The sequence below is a fragment of the Chenopodium album genome, chromosome 8, assembly GCF_948465745.1.
Source record: "Chenopodium album chromosome 8, dcCheAlbu1.1, whole genome shotgun sequence".
In the NCBI taxonomy this organism is placed as follows: domain Eukaryota; kingdom Viridiplantae; phylum Streptophyta; class Magnoliopsida; order Caryophyllales; family Amaranthaceae; genus Chenopodium; species Chenopodium album.
In genome coordinates, this window is record NC_137841.1 from 65058153 (window position 1) to 65080108 (window position 21956).

The 21956-nt window shown below is 34.6% G+C and overlaps 1 long non-coding RNA gene and 1 pseudogene across 1 annotated transcript; both read left to right on the top strand.

The window, feature by feature from the left end:
• Positions 1–921: 921 nt before the first annotated feature.
• On the top strand, positions 922–4827 carry LOC145643207 (uncharacterized; annotated as a pseudogene).
• Positions 4828–14537: 9710 nt separating this feature from the next.
• On the top strand, positions 14538–15681 carry LOC145556273 (uncharacterized). Its single transcript, XR_014091822.1, has 2 exons — positions 14538–14792; positions 15519–15681. It is a non-coding gene; the product is annotated as an uncharacterized LOC145556273 (long non-coding RNA).
• Positions 15682–21956: the final 6275 nt, after the last annotated feature.

Here is a 21956-nt window from a genome sequence, read left to right on the forward strand (position 1 = left end):
ATTTGGATTGTATGATATGAAATTATGAATATACGATGGTAATTGAATTATTATTGATTCATTGTTTACATTCTTATTGATTAAATTAGGCCATGTCAAAACAACCCGATCTTTGACAATTTATGTTTAAAAGAATGAAATCTCAAGGAAATGAACCCACTTCATTTACTTCCCCCGAAACTCAAGAAAATGTTGTAGAAAATGGTGGTGGTACAAGTACTAGTAATGTACCACTGGAGGAGGAAGAATTGATATATGATGCTGAACTACTTCCCCATGATTCGGGAAAAAGAATGAATATAATGGATTATCCCCCAAATCAAAGAAATGCGGTAAGGAGAGCTTATATTCTAAAAAAACCTTGTCAACCAAAAAATCACAACTTCCCTCAAAGACAAGTAGGAGGTTTGCGTCGTTTTAGTGTGAATTGGTTCAACAAATGGGATTGGCTTGAGTATAGCATTGAAAAAGATGCCGCATTTTGTTTTGTATGTTATTTGTTCAAAGGTGAAGTTGAAAATAATATGGGAGGTGATGCATTTGTTGATGGAGGGTTTAGGAAATGGAATAAACCGGAATGATTTGAGAAGCATGTTGGTGGAATTAAGAGTGCTCATAATCTTGCGTATGAGAAGTATGTGAATTTAAAAGATGGGAAAAATAAATCAATTGTGAATATTTTTGTAAAGGCAAGTGAGGTAATTAAAAATGAATATTATATTCGTTTGAATGCATCTTTAACTTGTTTAAGGTTTCTTTTGGGACAAGGTTTGGCATTTCGTGGCCATGATGAAAGTGATGAGTCTCATAATAGGGGTAATTTCATTGAGCTATTGAAATGGTTAGGAGAAAAGGTTAAGGAAGTAGGTGATCATACTCTTGAAAATGCACCCGGAAATTGTCAAATGACTTCTCCCCCCGATCCAAAAAGACATTATTAATTGTTGTGCAAAAGAAACGACTAAGTGCATAATTGAAGAGCTTGGTGATGATTACTTTGCTATATTGGCCGATGAGTCAAGTGACGTGTCCCAAAAAGAGAAAATAGCTCTTGTTTTGCGCTTTGTTGATAGAAATAGTGGAAAGGTAATGGAGAGATTTTTAGGCATTGTTCATGTTGGTGATACTACCGCTTTATCTCTTAAAGATGCAATTATGTCACTACTTGTGGAATATTCATTGAGCCCATCTATGATTAGAGGGCAAGGGTATGATGGGGCTAGTAATATGAAGGGTGAAATAAATGGCCTTAAGACTTTGATTATGAATGATACTCCAAGAGCCTACTATATACATTGTTTTGCTCATCAACTTCAACTAACACTAGTTGCCGTTACTAAAAGAAATGATAGTTGTGGTTGGCTTTTTGAAATACTTGCAAACTTGTTGAATGTTGTTGGAGTTTCTTGCAAAAGAAGAGAAATGATTCGTAATAGTCAAGCTCAAGAAGTTGCTCAAGCATTGGAAGTGGGGGAAATTTTGAGTGGATCGGGTTTGAATCAAGAGCTTGGTTTGAAGAGGCCCGGAGATACTCGTTGGGGATCCCATAACAAGTGTCTTGTAAATGTCATCCGCTTGTTTTCTACAATTGTTAAGGTACTTGTTCACATTGGGAAACATGGTGCATCGGAAGATAAGTTTAAAGCTCAAATTGTTTTAGGACAATTAGAGTCATTTGATTTTATTTTTGTTGCTTACTTGATGTTGACTATTTTTAGTTACACTAATGATTTGTGTATTGCTTTGCAAAGAAAGGAGCAAGATATTGTAAATGCCATGTGTAGGGAATAATTTCAAGCGTTAATCCCACTAGCTTGAACCCCACTGTGATCATACACTAAAGTACGGTGGCGTCCAAAAGGGAAGAAGATAGAGCAAAAGAGTCGCCAACAAGTTTTTTAGGAACTTGTAAACCGTTCACGAGGTGAAGGTTACACCCCTTAACGATCCAAGAGATCGTCAACTCCATAAGGTCTAGAACCAAATAAGGGTTCGGGGATGATGGTACAAATTCAACCTAAAAGAGATTGAACCTGCCCTAATAATAGGCCTCTACTTTGTTCTGCTCGTATTCATGTGCGCTTCTTAATTAACATGCAATCATTAGGATTAACCCTAAACCTGTTTATCTATGTTGGTTGAATATAATGCACAAATAAATCTATTATTGGTGATCACTTGAATTATAATCATATTAACCCTAACAAGATTATTAATTATCTTATTAAGCGTGATTACAAGTATAGATTCCCTTTAAACATGCATAAAGGATGTGATCAAGCAATAAATAATAAATATCAAGCAACAATAATAAATAATCATCATAATAATAATTATAAATAAAATAATCATCATCAAAATAATAATAATAATATTCATAATCATCATAATCATAAATTATAATAATTATAATAATAATCATGTTCATGTTAATATTAAAGCATAATAAACATAGCAAGATCCTAGGCTTGATACTAACAAGATTAATAACAAACCCTAGCATGTCACTAAGTAATAAAAATCAAATCTTTAACCCTAACATGATACTAACAATCATAAATATTAGGAAGAGAATAGGAAGCATCATAACAATCATATTTAATATTAAAATCACCCTAGACATGATACTAGGAACATCATAACAACAATATAAACATGATTTCTACATCATAACATCAATTAAAACCATAAAGTACTTACTTTGATGCCTCGTACCTCTTTCTAATAACAAAATACACGCGTTAATAACTTCAAGGAAAATAATAAACAAACAATTAAATTATATAATTGAAAGAGAGATTTGGGACCAAACCCTCAGAAATTAAACCTTTCACGTCTAGGGCGAAGGCAACTTCGAATATGGCTAGGTGTTTCTAGATCTTGTGAATGCGGAATTTTGTATGTAAAAAGCAAAGTAAGAAAGAATTGAATGTTTAAGAGAGATGAATGAAATCAATTGGTGAATGAATGTAGATGATGATAATTGGTGAATGTTGGTGAAGAAAACGGAGTTTTTAATACGATATTTATAGAGAAAATCAGCCAAAAACATAAATTAAACAAAACAGAGTCTGACGCTCAGAAAACAGGGCTGGCGCCAACCCTGGCTAGCTGGCGCCAAGCACCACCACTAGCGCCAGGCCTGGTTCCAGGCGCCAAGGCCTGGGGTTAGGCGCCAAGCCTGATTCCAACGCGTTTTCGAAAATCCGATAAGTTTACCGTACTGGAGGATAAAATAATATAATTTCCTCAAAAATGCTATTTGATTTTGATTAAAACTCTGAAAAGTCAACAAAAGTCAATTTATCAATGCTAATTGAATTAGGAATGAAAAGAACCTTCTAGAAGAATCTAGAAGACTAAAATCATTCCTAATTGCATTAGGAATGATAAATCATATTAGGCCCTCCCCTAGATCATTGGGCCGTACATAAAGCTCAAATCGGGCTCAGTTTGGTAAATTGGCCATAACTTCCTCAATATTTATCGGAATTGGGCCTATAATATATCGTTGGAAAGGTCTTTGCAAGCCCCATCCAACTACACTACTATTGGACCCATATCATGGACCAACCAAACTGGATTGGCTGTTTTCTTAAAATAAGTTTTCAAAAACAGAGAGAAGAGAAAAGAAATAAAAACTATCCGCAACACTAGACCTTTCCACACTTTCGTTTCATTCGATTATGATTCGACGTGAAAGGTACTCATCACTAGGTTTGGTTTTGGGGAGACACAAATGGGTGTCTACACCATGGAACTAGTTACTTTCACAAAAAGTGTGTTGCAAAAAATGAGGGAACAAGGGTGGGAGACTCTCTTAGACAAGGTTACTTTATTTTGCACTAAACATGGCATTGATGTTCCCACTATGGATGCTCTTTATGTTCCTCAAGGAAGATCACGACGCTTTGTCGAAAAAGCAACAAATCTACATCATTTTCGAGTTGAAATATTTTTGGGGGTAATCGATTTGCATCTTCAAGAGCTTGATAATCGATTCAGTGAGAGAAGCATGGAGTTACTTACTTGTATGGCTTGCTTAAGTCCTAAAGATAACTTCTCATCGTTTGACAAAGAAAAGGTACTCAAACTTGCCTCTTTTTATCCCGAAGAATTTTCAAGTTTTGATTTGATAACACTTGAAGGTCAACTTGATATATTCATGGAAAATATGCACAATGATGAGAGATTTCAAAATTTGCGTGATCTTAACTCTCTTTCCATGATGCTTGTTAATACCAAGAAGGATAAGACATATCCTCTTGTATATTTGCTTATCAAGTTGATGTTGATTTTCCCCGTTGCTACGGCAAGTGTTGAAAGAGTATTCTCCGCAATGACATATGTCAAAAGTAAGTTGCGAAATAGCATGGGTGACCAATTTATGAATGATTGTTTGGTCACTTTTATTGAGAAGCAAGTGTTCTTACAAGTTCCTGATGAATAAATCATTGATCGTTTTCAAAATATGAAGACTCGAAGGATGCAATTATAATTTAATAATAAACTTTATGTACTTTTTTCATCTTTTTTTTTTGAATTGTAGGACTAATTATAAGTTGTCGTTTTTTTATTTGTAAAATTTTAACTATAAACCTATCGTTGTGTTTAATTTTTTTTTTTAATATATTTTTGTCAAATGATGCGACGTTTAGTTGTCGTCCCCCTGGTTGTATATTCCTGGCTCCGCCACTGGTCTCAAGAATGCAAAAAAAGGGTGGTTCAAGCAAAGCACTCTATGGGACCTTCCATATTGGATACATCTTCTTGTTCGTCACAACTTAGATGTCATGCACGTTGAAAAAAACTTTTTTGATCAGTTGATTCACACTATAATGGACGTGAAAAAGCTATCTTGTGACACGCCATCAGCTCGGAATGACATTGCTAAATACTGTAAACGGCCCCAGCTACATCTTCAAGAGGATGATAGAGGAAAAGAATTCATGCCAAAGGCTCCATTTGCTCTTGACAAAGCTCAGAGAAAGGTTTTGTGTGAGTGGGTCAAACAGCTGCGGTTTCCTGATGGTTACGCTTCCAATTTGAGCCGATGCGTTGATTTGCAATCAGGTAAGTTACATGGAATGAAAAGTCATGATTGTCACGTGTTCATGGAGAGGTTGTTGCCCACTGCTTTGAGAGAATTGCTCCCTACCCATATATGGAATGCAATTACAGAGATAAGCCAATTCTTTCGCGATTTATGTTGCTACACAATTACAGTTAGCGACATGGAGCGATTGGAAAAAAACATAGCTGAGATCCTGTGCAAGCTTGAGAAGGTTTTCCCCCCATCTTTCTTCAACTCCATGGAGCATTTACCAATTCATTTGCCATATGAGGGCAAGTTATGTGGACCTGTTCAATATTGGTGGATGTATCCTTTCGAAAGGTAAATCAAAGGTCCTTTCTCAACTCTTACTTTCATCTCTTTCATTGCTTTTCGTTACTTATACTTCTACGGCTACATAAACATAATTACAGGTTCCTCAATCACCTGAAACGAAAAATTGGTAATAAGGCTCGTGTTGAAGGTTCCATATGCAACGCTTGTCTCACTGAAGAGATATCAAACTTCTGCTCCAATTACTTTCAGCCCTCAGTTGACACAAAAACACGAGATCTAGGTCGAAATGTGAATGTTGATGTGGAATCCCCGGCTGACAACGATGAAATCCCAGAGCTGTTCACGGTGGATAAGGGTCGTGTGTCAAATTTGGGTAAAACTCGGTATTTAGATGACAAGGAACTCGAACGTGCTCATTTGTTCGTTTTAAGAAATACCGGCATTCTTGGTGAATACGAAAGGTATATATGTTTAGGATAAACTTTTGAAAATCCCTTAAATTTAATATAATTGCTGCAATGATTAACCATGTGTCATTAATCTATTAGGCAGTTTGAGGACTACATTCTTAGTACTCGAACTTATTTACGTCGAGAAGATGTCATGGAAAAATGTGAAACTGAATTCCCTGATTGGTTTCATCACAAGGTGATAATACTTTTCGAACATTGCATATCGATTAATTTGTGATAATATAATATAATATATTTCATTTCAATTAGTGTGACATTTTTATTCGTAACGGTTATAGGTGAGAGAACAAAAACCAAGTTCCGATGTGTTGCGAGCATTGTCTATGAGGCCTTTCAAGCGTGTTCGAACTTGGAACCAGATATTTATCGGTGGCTTTAATTTCCACACACAGTCCTATGGCAAACACAAATCTACGATGAATTACGGGGTGTGTGTCTCAAGTGAGGACGGTGGAGAGTACTTTGGCATTTTAAACGACATAATTGAACTTGTCTACACCGGTCCCGAAAAAGAGTACAAGACTATTTTGTTTAGTTGTAGTTGGATGGATTGTGGTAAAGGAATGAACATTCATGAACAATACAAGCTTGTCGAAGTAAATCATACTAAGAAGTATCCCAAGTATGATCCATTTGTCTTATCTTACCAAGTGTCTCAAGTGTATTATGCATCTTACCCTAGCCTTAAACGTGATCGGGTTCAATGGTGGGCTGTATTTAGTTTCAAGCACGGTCGGTGATTGATGCTCCGGTGGATTTAGAGTTTTTGCAGGGTCCTTCACCACAAGTACATGCAACGCTTTGTCCACCAAATGACATTCCAGACTATGAACTTGATAGTGATGATGATGATGACGATGGCTTTATTATCTCAAGCGATGAAGAAGAAGAAGAAAGCATTGGCTCCAGTGATAGTGACGAAGAAGAGGGCATCGATGTATTTTTAGATGACACTAGTGATAGTAATAATGATAGTGATAATGATAGTGGTAGTAGTGATAAGAGTAATGAAGAGGAGAATATGTAGTTACTCCTTTAACTATTGTCTTCGAATGTTTAGTTTTTAATGACTACTCGGACTTGTAATATTGCATTACATTTTTGGTCTCATTTTATTATTTTAATGTCTTATGGATCTAATTTATGAATTTACAATGTGCGATCATGGTACTAACAACTTTTTCAGGTGGTCATCATGGGAGGAGGAAATAAAGGAGAAACGTCCAAGAGGAGAAAGACTAAGGGGAAATCTCAGGTTGTACGTGTTGACGAGGATGAGTCAATGGAGGAAGAGGAGGCACATGATTTGGGGGCCTCTCAAGAAATCGTCAATCAGAGACAGATTCCTAGGCATGTACAAGGGCAACAGGAGCAACAGGAACAGGAGCTACAGGACCCGCATCCTAATGACTTGCTAGAGTTGGACCCTTCCACACTTTAGTGCGTATGTATTTGTATAATGAAATATCCTTAAATTCGTATTTACTTTGATAAAGTGAATTTGTATTACTTTAACCATGTTTTGTTCACTTTTTGTTGATTATCTACTTACATGAATGTCTATCTTTTATTATAGGTTTGATGATATCCCGGTGAAGAATGTGCTCTCCGACTCGCTAACCGGCTACTATGTTGAGCCTTGGAGGAATTATGGAGAGGTTGATGAAGATTCGAGAGAGCACTTTTGGAACTTGTTCAGCGTATGATAACTTTAACCTAACATAATACATGTTTTATAAAGTATATTGATGGAGTTGAATTTTGTAATAAAGACATTTTCTTGATTTGCAGAAAAAATTCAAGTGGGCACCTGAGTTAAACAACCAAGTGAAGGACACTTTCGAAGAAAAGTTTGCAAATCGCCTACGTGACACGTTCTACAACATCACACAGGCTGAATGGTCGCAAACCAAGATGGCTTAATAAGGATGTCCACGAACGCATGATGCGAATTGTTGCCACCGATCCAGATTATAAGAAGCGGTCGGAACAAAACAAGAAGAACCGAAGAGGCGGATCCATGGAAAATGTCGTTGAACCGACCCACTTTCAAGGTTCAATGTCATCTTTACAACATGATAAAAGGATGGTAAGGTTCCTACAATATGTCCAGTAACAATTAAGTCATTTGTCTATTAATGAATTTTGGTGGGCTAACATGTTTTCATTGATTTTCTGCATGTATATATAAAGGCTGCAAAAAAACTAAGGCCAATTACCAAATGCCCATGATCTTTTCTTGAAGACACACTTCAAGGAAGTGCCTGGAAAAGGCCAAGTGGCTGCCAACAACAAAGCAAAAAGGATTGCGGTAAACACTTATTATATGAGTTGATATATGGCAAATTAGCAAAGTAGAACTCATTATATGCTTATTTGGATGATTTTGGATGAGTTAGGGTCGAAAATTGACATATGTGCTTATTTCTCTTAATTTCTATCCTTATGCACCTAAAAGTATGTGATATTGGAATGTTAGAAGAAAGAACGAGACCATTTGCTTGAAAACTTAGAAAATAGGCATGGTTTTAGCCATATAGCCCAAATTTGGATGATTTTGGATGAGTTAGGGTCGATATTTGACATATGTGCTTATTTCTCTTAATTTATATCCTTACGCACATACAAGTATGTGATATTGGAATGTTAGAAGAAAGAACGAGTCCATTTGATTGAAAACATAGAAAATAGGCATGGTTTTAGCCATATAGCCCAAATTTGGATGATTTTGGATGAGTTAGGGTCGATATTTGACATACGTGCTTATTTCTCTTAATTTCTATCCTTAGGCACTTAAAAGCAATTGATATTGGAATGTCAGAAGAAATAACGAGTCCATTTGCTTGAAAACTTAGAAAATAGGCATGGTTTTAGCCATATAGCCCAAATTTGGATGATTTTGGATGAGTTAGGGTCGATATTTGACATATGTGCTTATTTTTCTTTATTTCTATCCTTATGCACCTAAAAGTATGTGATATTGGAATGTTAGAAGAAAGAAACCTTACCTTATATTGTTGGTTGTTTTTTTAACAATATTTTTTATTATCTTTAATATTTTGTAGGAGACCTACCATAAGAAGCTCGAAGAAACAAGGAGTCAGGGGATTCAGAAGAGTCCCAATGAGTTGTACTGGGAGACGGTGGGTGGGCGCAATAAGAAGGGGCGTGTGAAGGGACTTGGCCAAGGTGCAGAGCTCTACTATGGCAAACAGATGGGTCGAGGTTCCCGTTCTTCACAGCAATACACGTCGTCTGTCATTTCTCAAATGCAAGACCAGATGGAACACAGGGTGCAAGCTCTCCAAACTCAAATGGAAGCCGAGATGGAAAGACGAATTGACTCCCGAATGGCTGAAATGGAGAGGAGATACTAGGAGAGTATGGATGAGATGATGAGTCGTTTGACCAACAACGACTCATGTTCCACCATTCATCCTCAGCATCGAGACACAAGGAACGACCCGGGTAGTGGTGGAGCAGGCCAGGGTTTCCAGGCGATTGCGTAGCTTAGCTTTAGTCTAACATAGAATCACTTTAACCTAGCTTTTGTTTGGTATAGATACCAAAATGTGGACTATCTTTTGTACTAGGACATAATTATTATATATATATATATGTACATAAATATAATTTCGTAGGTCAATAATTAATTTTTTTAAAACAACAATTTCAGGACTCAATATTTAGTTTTTTTTTTTTGTCGATTTATCATAAAAAAAATTCAGGTTTGAAATTGCAGAAAATTACAGAAATTTGTTTTGGGCTGGAACTATAATTTACGACGGAAAAAGCGTCGCAACCTATAATTTACGACGGAATTTTCTGTCGCAATTTATAATTTGCGACGGAAAATTCTGTCGGAAATATATAGGTTGCGACGGAATTTTCTGTCGCAAACTCTAATTTACGACGGAAAATTCCATCGCAACTTATAAATTTCCGACAGAATTTTCCGTCGCAAATTATAGGTTGCGGCGCTATTTTCCGTCGTAATATATAGTTTACGACGCTTTTTTCCATCGCAAATTATAGTTTGCGAGGCTTTTTTCCGTCGTAAATTATAACTTACGACAGAAAATTCCGTCGTAAATTATAAATTACGACAAAAAATTCCGTCGTAAATTATAGGTTGCGACGGATCTGTTTCTGTCGGAAGTTTGCGACGGATCTTCAATAAAGGCCAAATTCAAGTCCGACGATATTATTTCCGTCGTAAATTCTGTCGTAAAGTAGGTTTACGACGGAAATTCCGTCGGAATATGGCCATTTTCCTACAAAGGGTTTTTCGACGACCAGTTACGACGGAATTCCGTCGTAACCCTACTTTACGACGGAATTGACATATTTTACGACGAACTTTTTCCGTCGCAATTTCGCTGTTTTCTTGTAGTGAATATGCAATTAAGTTTGCTATCATGGGAGATCAATCCAATCTAAAACAAACAACATGTCATCATCAATTCAATCAATTTAATCACATAATTATCATCAAATTTATCTCAAATAACTCAATTAACCATTACAAAGCTTCACTCAACACCTAGTAGAAGGAAACCTACTCAAACATGATTAACAAAGCAATTAAAGAAAGCATAAAGAGAAAAGAGAGTAAGAATGCTCATTGATATAAGATGGCCTGGAGATCTTCAAATCATCAAATTCCTCCTTTGATTATCCAAAATCCATGAAAACCATTGTGTTTCTCACTTTCTCTCTCTTAAATTTGAGAGTTTCTCTCTCTAAAAACCTAAAACTAATCTAAAAACTACTGAAGAAATGAATTCCTCCCTCTAAAATGAGCAAAAAATCTATTTATACCCCTTACTAAATTGCCTAGGAAGCTCCGCAAAAAGTCGAGCAACGCGCAGAGGAGCGGGCGCTCCAATTTCGTGCACGGGCGCTCCTAGCTGCAGAAAAATATGGCAGAATCGTTCCAGAAAGTTTGGAGCAGGCGCTCCTCATAGGGTGCGCGCCCGCTCCTATCGGACTGGGCAAACCGCTCAGCTTCAAATGAGTATATCTCCCACGTTTTACAACGAAATTAGGCATATGACCTGTCGTTGGAAATCTCTCGAGATAAGCTTTCATCTCCAATTAGAATCGCCCCAAAATGTTTTGTAGATCAAAAGATACAGGCGTTTGAAGTTTGATCATTGCAAATCAAGTGCACATTTCTTCATTACTTGTTCTTTTATGTTTTATATTTCTTCAATCTTGAGCAATGAACTTATCCAAGTGTTCCTAAACCTAATAATAAACCAATAAAGTTTAATCTAATGCCATAAGCAACCAAAATAGGCAAGAAAAGCCAAAATTGAGCAATAACGACATTTCACACGCAATCGTGACAAATGTAGTAAAACGTTATTAAAACCAAGTAAAAAGATATAAAAACTATGAAAAACTAACTAGAAAACTCTTAAAAATAGCGACATAAATGACACTTATCACCTGCGGATAATATTATTAAACGAGGTCAATTTCCGCCAAAGTTAGAAGCCTTTGGGGGAAAGGACCTAAGCAAACAAGTTCATTACAACCTTTCGAGTCCCATCTAGCAACATGGTGTGCTAGAGTATTACCCGCACGTTTAACATGAGAAATAGAGAAGCTACTAAAAGATCAAGATAGGTTACAAATATCATCAATCAATAAGGAAAAGGGCGTAAAGCTGGCAGCAGAATTTTTCACTCCTTGCACCACGTTAGACGCATCACTCTCAAGCACAAGCAAGGAGAAGCCAAGCATGTTGGCTACCTGAAGCCCGTAGCGACAAGCAGTAGCTTCAGCCGTATCTGCAGCTAATCCAGCCTTCTCCTGCTACTAAAAAAACTGGAAAAAAGGGACAGTTCGAAACAAGTTTCTCACTCTCACAGCAGCAGCTAATACCCTCCCTGCAGCATCCCTAAACACGACCCCAAGCCCATTCACCCCTCCCACATGAGCATCACAGTTTACTTTCACCATTCCCTCGGCAAGCCGCATCCAATAAGTACCATATTGCAACCTTAGCACCCCCTGCCCCATGAACACTCTCTTAGCATACTCTTCATGGTCAACAACAAATTTTGACAGATTTGCAGCAATACTAACAGGGCAGAAGCTTGCATTTTCAAAGATAGACAGGTTCCTACACCACCAAGCAGCCCATGATAGCGTTGCAAATGATTTCAGCTCATTAGTATTAATCTGGGAAGCCACCCAGACCAATCTGTCAGCAAAGCTAGAGGATGGCGCTTGTGCTATAAGATGGGAAAAACTACTAGCAGCCCAAATTTCCCTTGCAGCCTTACAATCAAAGGTAGCATGGATCACTGATTCATCTCCATTCCCACAGATCAAATAAGACATATCATCAATCAAATGGCGATAGTGCAATCTTTCCCTCACGGCAAGGAAGCCCTTACAAGCTTTCCATAAAAAATGAGAGAGTTTTGGTGGCCCCTTGAGCCCCCACACAAGCCTCCAGACATTTGTATTTGGCTGTAATCGCCTCGAAGCAAGGCTCTGCTTCCCGAACCAGTACCCGGATCGCACAGAGTACATCCCATTCTTATTCGGCCACCAATACATAATGTCGTTTGTTGTTCGACAAGACAATGGAATTGACATAATTAATGCTCGATCAGAGGCATTAAAATTGTCATTAATTATCACTACTAAAATTCGGTCGAATTGCGACCGTTTTTCTAAGACCGTCATGAAAACGGTCGCAAAAATTGATATTTGTGACCGTTTTCTAAGCGGTCGCAAATTTACGACCGTTTTTGGGCTATAAAACGGTCACAAAGGTACTTAAATATATTTTTAAAATAAAATTCATGTGAAAATTTATTCAAAATTAAATTAATTCTGTTACGACTGTTAGTAGCGGTCGCAATATGTGTTAATTACGACCGTTTGAGAAATGGTCGCAAAATTACGACCGGCATACCGGTCGCAAAATGCGTAAATTACGACTGTTTGAGAAACGGTCGCAAAAGTGTTTTTTAAAATTTTTAAAAAAAAGGTATATAAAGAGATCACCCAAACCCTAGTATTAGAACAACTGTCTCACGCATCCTCTATCCTCTCTCTCTCTCCTCACGCATCCTCTTCTCCTCTCTCTTTTCTCTCATCCTTCTTCTTTCTCTCTCTTCTCTTTCCTCTTTCCACCTCCTTGTGAACGGCACTCATCTCATGCATCCTCTTCTCCTCATCTTTTTCTCCTTCTCTCGCATCTCTTCTCTTCACCAACCCGAAATAGAGCGGCCACCGTCACAAGCAAAGCCCACCGTTAAAAGCAACATGCGAAGTTTGGTGTTTATGGTCAAATTCGGCCTAAAGAGTTTCCAAATCTGGAGTTTTTGGTCAAATTTGACCATATTAACCTAAAGAGGAAGATAGATTATGAAAGGTATGTTTATTTTTTTAAAAATTTGTTTATTTTCAAATTTTGTGGTTGAATTTCGTTTTCCGTTCGAATTTCCATGTTTATTTGATTTTGTTATCGATTTTTGTTTGCGTTTCTGTTCCAATTCCTTTGATTTTGGTTTTATTTTGAGTTTTTGTTAATTCTGTTCGAATTTGTTCTTTATTTGTTCGAATTTCATAGATTTTTGGTTTGATTTTGAGCTCGAACTTTTCGAATTAAGGTTCGAATTTGTGGGTTTAATTGTCAAATTTTGGTTCGATTTATGAGGGTTTTATTTCGTTTTTTGTTTGATTTTTTGTCGAATTTTTTATTTCCTATCTTATGAGCTTAGATTTTGTATAAATACTCAACCTATTGATGAATAATAATCAAGCAAAACAAGCCATTCTATTCTCGTCTTCTATAATTTATCATGCTCGGCTACCTTTCCCTTAAAAATATATATTACTACTTCGTGGTCGGGTGAGATCAAACCTGGATCATCCGAATGACAGGCCCGAATACTTACTACTATACTACAACGACCATGATGAAGCTGTTAAAGACTTCAAAACAACTGTTGATGTATGGAAGTTCAATATTTCTCCAAGTGAAATTGAGAAATTAGTGTATAGTTGACTTTATTTTTTGTGGTAATTAGTTTTCTTACCAAACCATTTTTTATTTTTTATTTATTTAATTTTTTTTTTTTTGGTGCTAATAGTTTTCTTACCAAACCAATTTTTACGAAACTCATGCAAGAAATAAGTAACACCATGTCACCATTAGCAAAACTGAGGTTAAGAATGTCTTCTTTATTTTAAAAAGATTATGCTAAAGTCTGTACAAGCTACACTACGTACTTAAAAATCATTAAGCAAATTTATATGTCACGAGGGCTCATGCAACAATAGTATTTCGTATGTACAAATTAAATTAAAATTAAACTTTCAATAAATAGTTTATAAGTTTGTTAAAGAGTATTTTTATATAATGAAAATTGTTTTAAAAGGTTTTATCCTAGAAATATCAATCAATAATTACATGAAATAGGTGCAACCACTAGTAGAAAATATCAAAAAGGCACCCCCTAATTGGCACCGGTTCAGTCCAAACCGGTGCCAAAAATGGCCTACAAAATTGGTGGGAAGCTGAACCAGAGTAAAAGGCACCGGTTCACTTCAAACCGGTGCCAAAATCATAAAGGCCACCGGTTTGAACCGGTGCCTTAGTGAACCGGGCCTTTAATTATTAAAAAAAAAAAAAAACCGGCCACTTATATAACGCCTAACCCTAAAAGGCTAAAATCAGTCAACCTCTTCTCTCTCCTCTCACTCCGCCTCTCCCTTCTCCTCTGCTCTCCCTTCTCTCTCCTCTAGCTCTCCTTCATTCCCACCAACAACAACATCTCCGCAACAACAACACCAACACCAACACCAACAACAACAACATCTCCGCAACAACAACAACAACACCACCGCAAAGCCGCCGCCACCATCTCTTCTCTTTAATTTTTGTGGGTTTCATCGAAAAAATTTTGGTTTAATCCACCACAAACACATGCATGAGCAAGGTTAGGGTATAATTTCTTGATTTTAATTCGATTTTTTTGTTTTCGATTTCTGGGTTATTTTGTTTCCGAATTCAATTTTGATTTTTTTTTTTTTTCTGATTTTTGTTTCTTGTTTATTCGATTTTAATACATTTTGTTTTCGATTTTGATTTTTTGTTTTTCGATTTTTTGGTTATTTTTTTTCCGATTTCAATTTTGATTTTTTTTTTCGATTTTTGTTAATTCGATTTTAATATATTTTGTTTTCGTTTTTGATTTTTTTATTTTTCGATTTATGGATTATATTTTTTCTTATTTTTTACTTTGAATTTTTTTTCGATTTTTGTTTTTGTTTATTCGGTTTTAATATATTTTGTTTTTGATTTTGATTTTTTGTTTTTCGATTTCTGGGTTTTTTTAATTTATATTTTTTATCTGGGTTTTTTCGATTTCAATTTTTTTTCGAGTTCAATTTTTTTTCGATTTCTAGGTTTTTTTAATTTATATTTTTTATCTGGGTTTTTTTCGATTTCAATTTATTTCGATTTCAATTTATTTCCATTTCAATTTTGATTTTTTTTTCGATTTCAATTTATTTCCATTTCTGGGTATTTTTTATCTGGGTTTTTTTATTTCTGGGTATTTTTCGGTTTAATTTTTTGGCGATTTCAAATTTTTTCTGTGTTTAATTTTTTTGGAAGCTTAATTATATTAATCGTTTTTTTTTTTTTGCTTTAATTGGTGCAGGTATCTTGAGTTAGATCTTAAATGGAAGAATCAAGATGCAAGAATATTGAGTTTATTTTTTTATTTATATTGTAATATTTTTTTTATATGTTGTAATTGAACTACTACTGTATTGATCTATATTGTAAAATTGTTTTGATTATATATTGTAAATTTTTTATTATGTTGATTGAAATTCGATCTGTATTTTGATGTTCTAAATAATTTAAGTCGATTTTTAATTGTTTGATGTTCTTAAAAAAAAAACAAAAAAAAAATTAAAATATTTGGCACTTTTGGCACCGGTTAACCGGTGCCAAAAACAATTCCACATTTTTTTAAATCCATTTTTGGCACCGGTTAACCGGTGCCAATTTTAAGTTTTGGCACCGGTTTGAACCGGTGCCTTTTTAAACCCCTTTTTGGCACCCCCCACATTGGCACCGGTTCAAACCGGTGCCTTAGGCCGGGTTTGAACCGGTGCCAAATTCATTTTTTCACGTAGTGAACTCCAAATTTATTTTTTTGAATTGATTTGACTATGTTGTTGTTTGCGTCTTTTTCAAGAACTACTAAATAAAAATTTTAATCTTAAAATTGATTAAACTACTTATATTTATATTTGGACATAGTAATTAGTAAGTGGACTTCCTTTTTTTTTTCTTTTTTTAAAAGAATTAAGTGGACTTCCTTCAAAACCCCTAAAAGTCATATACAATTACCTCTAAATTTTTTTTCCACCTCTAATAATTTGCTAAACCTTGAAAAATCATAAAAACCACATATAATTACCCTACCGTAAACAAATTACTCGCCCCTAAATAATTTGCCCGCCTTTATAAAACATATACAATTACCTCACTTCAAAAAAAATTGTTCACCGCCCCTTTATGGTTTGCTCTCCCATAAATAATTTGACCACCCCTAAAAATCAGATACAATTACCTCACTAATAAATAATTTGCTCAATCCTAAAAATACTATAGTTTTCGAAATTAACATGATTAGTGACTTTGAATACTTTTCTAATCATATATTTTAAAATCAAAAACTGAAAATTCAAAATGATACCAAATAAGACATAAAATTTAGGACTAAATTGAAAAAAATATTATTGTAGACTTGTAGTCGAATTGAAAATGTGGGATTGTGGGTAATGTGACAAATTAGGGGTGAAAAGAGAATGAATAGCTTGATTATTATTCATCGATAGGCAGAGTATTTATACAAAACCTACGCTCATAAGATATGAAATAATATTCATAAAAGATATACCATATATCCTAATGATATATATTCTCTAAATAATATCTTAACATAAGATAATACTAAATATATTATTCTCATAACAATATCTATACGGAAAATATATCACACATATATTTTCCGATATCTCAAATCTCTAACACCTTCCCGCAATCGTAACGGCAGTAACACAAACGTTGCGATTGGAAATTCTTCAATTTGTTGAAGTCGAGATTCACACTCTTGTGATGTCTCCTTCAATTTTTTTGTTTCTTCTTTTTCAACGATGAGAACGCTCATCTTTTCGAACTCATCAGTCATCAATCAAACAGGAACGTCATTCTTTTCGAACCTGCAAATAACAATTTGGTTTTTCCAGAGCAAAACTGAGCTCCAATCAAAAATTGGTTTTTCCAGAGTAAACCACACTCAAATCTTTTATTGGTCTTTCAGAGTAAACCACACTCATATCCAAATCAGCAAAATCATGCTCGAATCAACTCACAAACCTTGCCTCACGGCACAAGGAGAACCAAATATATCTTGTCTCACGACACAAGAGAGCCGATTTTATTTTTTTTTTTAATATTGCGTCAAGCATAACGCTATTTAATTTCTTCCTCTCCAAAGATGTGTTATAGGAGAGGAAGTCCACTCACATACTCCCAAAAAAAATTCTCCCAAAAAAATTCACATACACATTTATAGAGTATTAATATTGCATAGTGGAAGCAAAATTTTAAACCCACTGATAGGGGGGAAATTTTTGTGAGCGGTCCCAAGAGTTAACGTGCTCTGATACCATGACAAATTAGGGGTGAAAAGAGAATGAATAGCTTGAATATTATTCATCGATAGACAGAGTATTTATACAAAACCTACGCTCATAAGATAGGAAACAATATTCCTAAAAGATATACCATATATCCTAATGATATATATTCTCTAAATAATATCTTAACATAAGATAATACTAAATATATTATTCTCATAACAATATCTATACGAAAAATATATCACACATATATTTTCCGATATCTCAAATCTCTAACATAATGAAACCAAGTATGAATTGCCTAAAGGTAGAAGCCTGCTTGGCATGCAGTTGGCACAATTGGCTTCTTTTAGGGTCGCGCACTCTTTGTCCCCTTGTTCATTTTTATGATTTTGTTGCTGAATTGCTGCATTTTGGTGGGTTTAATTTTATAGATTTTATTGAGTTGATTTGATAGCGATCCTACTGTTAATGCTTTATTAAAGCATTTCGTACTTCGTATATGCAAATTTGCAGTAGTCAAGCTTCAAGACGTTGCTTAGATTCTTGATTTACGAGTAATCTTCTACAAGTATATATACTAAAACAAAGGACGCCTAGATGCAAATTTGAATGCAATAGTAAAGCTTCAAGACGTCGCTTAGATTCTTGATTTACGGAGTAATTTTCATCATAAGAATAGATAAGTTTACAAGTTGTTTGACCAAATTAGGGTCTGTTCTCTTACGTTGAAATTCAGCTCAGTTCGGCTCAGTTCAGTTCGGCTCCTAATTTCTTTCTCTTATAAAATATTCATTTCAGTTCAGTTCAGCTGAGTTTAGTCAATGAGAACAGGCCCTTAGAGGTTAACCATTACCTGATTATCCGAAAGAAATAAAGAGGTATTATACTACAAATACAAATAATTCGGTATATGAACACAAGTTTGATTTTTTTTTTTTTTTTTTTCCTAAGGTAAGAAAAAATTATTGATTTATTTACAATTTTAATGATAAATGGGAACTTCCTTCCTAAATTGACAGTGTAAGCTAAGATACTTTTCCACATACCCATTCAAAATACCAATTGCACAACTAGCTTGACTACTTATGAAGACTTACTGACTTTGCTTAAAAATCACTTCAAAAATAAACATAAAAATATACGTACGTAGAAATTATGTAAATCGTCCAGATTCAATGAACCTGAGCTAGATATGGTAGTTGACCCAGTGGTCTCATGCAAGAGTTGCAACAGGTAATTATGTCAAAGATATTGTGGTACAAAAGCGATTAATTACGCAGATAACGATAGATGCTCCATGTTACCCGAACTAATATAGACACAATCCATGTCTTGGTTCATTCATTCACTAATTATGTACTCCCTCATTCCCCGAAAAAAAATCCATTTGGGTTGATTTTACGGGTATTAAGAAACTTAATTGGTTACTCTTTCCGTCCCTAAATTGCATTATCTAATTATTATTATTTGTCTTATTCTTTCCTCCTTAATTCTCGTGTAAATTTCCAAAGAGGAATGTAATTTAGGGACGGAGGGAGTAGTACAAATGTATGGAAAATATAAATTAGCAATCATTTGCAATTAATATCTAGAGAGAGAAAGTCTTAGATGTAAGACAAAACCCTTGGGTTTTTTTTCTTTATCCTATGCACTAATCCATGTGATACTTTATTAGCTAATAAGATTAAAGTATTGTTTTACAACAACCAATAAAATTAAAATACACAAGATTGTCAAGGTGGCACTTCTAAATGGAAGGTAAATGAAATTAGATTTCCCTCCTTTAATAGATGTTGGGAAAAACAAATAGGTCATTCTTTTTGGGACTAAAATTAGGCCAAATGGGTCGTTCTTTCGGGGATGGAGGGAGTACTTTTTCTAATGATAATGAACAAGTCAAGGTAGTAGAAATACTCCCTAGCATTGTCCTCAATCTGCTCCTTCACTTTTTTCGTCTCTTATTTTATTGTGTCGTTTGTGTACCTAGACTGTAACACACTAATATAGGAAATTACCAAGTTAAATTTGATTTAGTGGTATAGATTGCACGTTTTACTTCTAAGTTTTAACCTTGAGGTTTGAGGATTTAATTCCTACTTAAGATTGATTTTTAATTAAAATTTTACTCCGTATTTAAGATAAAGAGAACTAATTCTAAGTGATTTTCTAATGAAAATTTCTTACATTTGGTGAATAAAAAATATCTCCCTACTTTTAATCATTTGTAAACTAAAGTACTTTGTGGATTGTATATTTACATTCCCCATTTCATTTGGGGATATTTAATAAACTCACACTATCACAATATACTGTATTACAATAATGGCTCGTTTTTATCAAAATTTAATCACAAGTTTCCATTAACATTACATTATTTATTTTGTTGGTATGTGGTGGGAAGAATTTTACGAAATGGATTACCTTGATAAGCAAGAAATGATACACGAAACACCGTAACAATTTTAACGCATAAATTACAAAAATGATCTTGGCGTGATATTCAACAACAAAAATTCACAAGTTGCATGATGATTTTCAAGATGAAGTGAGGCCAATTTAACAAGCTTATGATATGGCACAAAAAGCCAGTCTTAGGGTATGTTCTTATTGACTGAACTCAGTTGAACTGAATTGAACTTATTAATTAGTGATTTTTAACTACGGATTAGTGATCTTTGGTTATTTATTGATTATTTATTATTATACATATGTGTATATACAAATATACATATTAAAAATATTTAAGAAAAATATACTATTATTATTATTATTATTATTATTATTATTATTATTATTATTATTATTATTATTATTATCATTATTATTTATTGATTATTATTGTTATTATTATTATTTATTGATTATTATTATTATTATTATTATTATTATTATTATTATTATTTATTGATTATTATTATTATTATTATTATTATTATTATTATTATTGTTATTATGATTGTTATTATTATTTATTGATTATTATTGTTATTATTATTATTATTTATTGTTATTATTATTATCATTATTATTTATTGATCATTATTATTATTATTATTATTATTATTATTTATTGATTATTATTATTATTATTATTATTATTATTATTATTTATTGATTATTATTATTATTATTATTATTATAAAAATTGCAAAAAACCTACAAAGTCAATCAATTTACAAGAAATTGGTGGGGAGCCGAGATACAATCTGGGCCCCCACCCCTCTAGCTATAGCGAACCTGATCCTGCTGAAGATGTGAGCAACTGCACGAGCACCAATATCTTGAGCCTTAGCGAACGCCTGAACCCACTTCAGCAACGTAATAGCATCCTTCTCTAATTCCCCCAACGAAGAAAATGAGAAAGGGAGAAATTAGAACCATAGCCAATAGCCCTGCAACGCGCCCCATACTTGTCCCGCTTCCGCTGAGCCGCTGCCGACACACACGACCAGGAACGAAGTCAGACAACCCCGATTGCGTTAAAGGTGAAGACCCCGTCAAGTCAACACATACATCAAGGCCTCTATCCCGGGAATAAAACAACACATCTGCTGGTCGAAGAGCCCCGTCGTTCTCTCCAATCAACCCAACGTAATCTCCTTTCGAGCAGAAATCCCAGACCGAAAACATATATCAACCAGGGTGTCACGAACAATGTTGCGCCGATGCTTAATACCCACAATCCCAGCACAAGACATTGCATGATCCCCATAAATATCCCTATCAAAAACCCTTGAGCAAGCAGAGCACGGTCTTGAAACGGAGAACAATGGAACACCCAACCGGTAGCAAAGAACACTGCGGTAAATCTTACCATTCATAGAGCTTAAAATAATGAAATTTGGCTTTATATCATTAGCAATATCATTACACATGAGCTGAACTGAACTGAACTGAACTGAATTTCAACGTATGAGAACATGCCCTTAGTGTTGCTTGGGTTGTTCCCTTGTCACACATCTTTTATATACACGGTTACCCGGGTGTATATAAAAATAAGTGCATCTAAAGGTGGCTTTTTATTTATTTGAATGTATTTTTTATATTAAATGAGCTAAAAAAAAATAGGTACATCTTGTATACAGATGTATATACTGTAATTTTATTTATTTATTTATTTATTTTAATGTCACTCATGTCATCCGTAACCTCTCGTTAATATCCAAGATTCTTGTGTCTTTGAGTTCCTCATTCGTTGGATTCCAAGATATATTCATGTGCCTTTGAGTTCCTCTTTCGTTGGATTGTCTTGGAATATTTCACGTGACAAGCTGCCTAAGAGAAGGTTAGCTTCAAAAACATTGATCCATTTTGGCACTATTTGAACACCCTCCTTTATTAGGGGAAAAAAAAAAAAGTGTCAATGAAGATAAAAAAAATTGTCAATGAAGATAAGATTAAGCCTTTCAATGTATTCTAATCCACGTAGTGTTTTT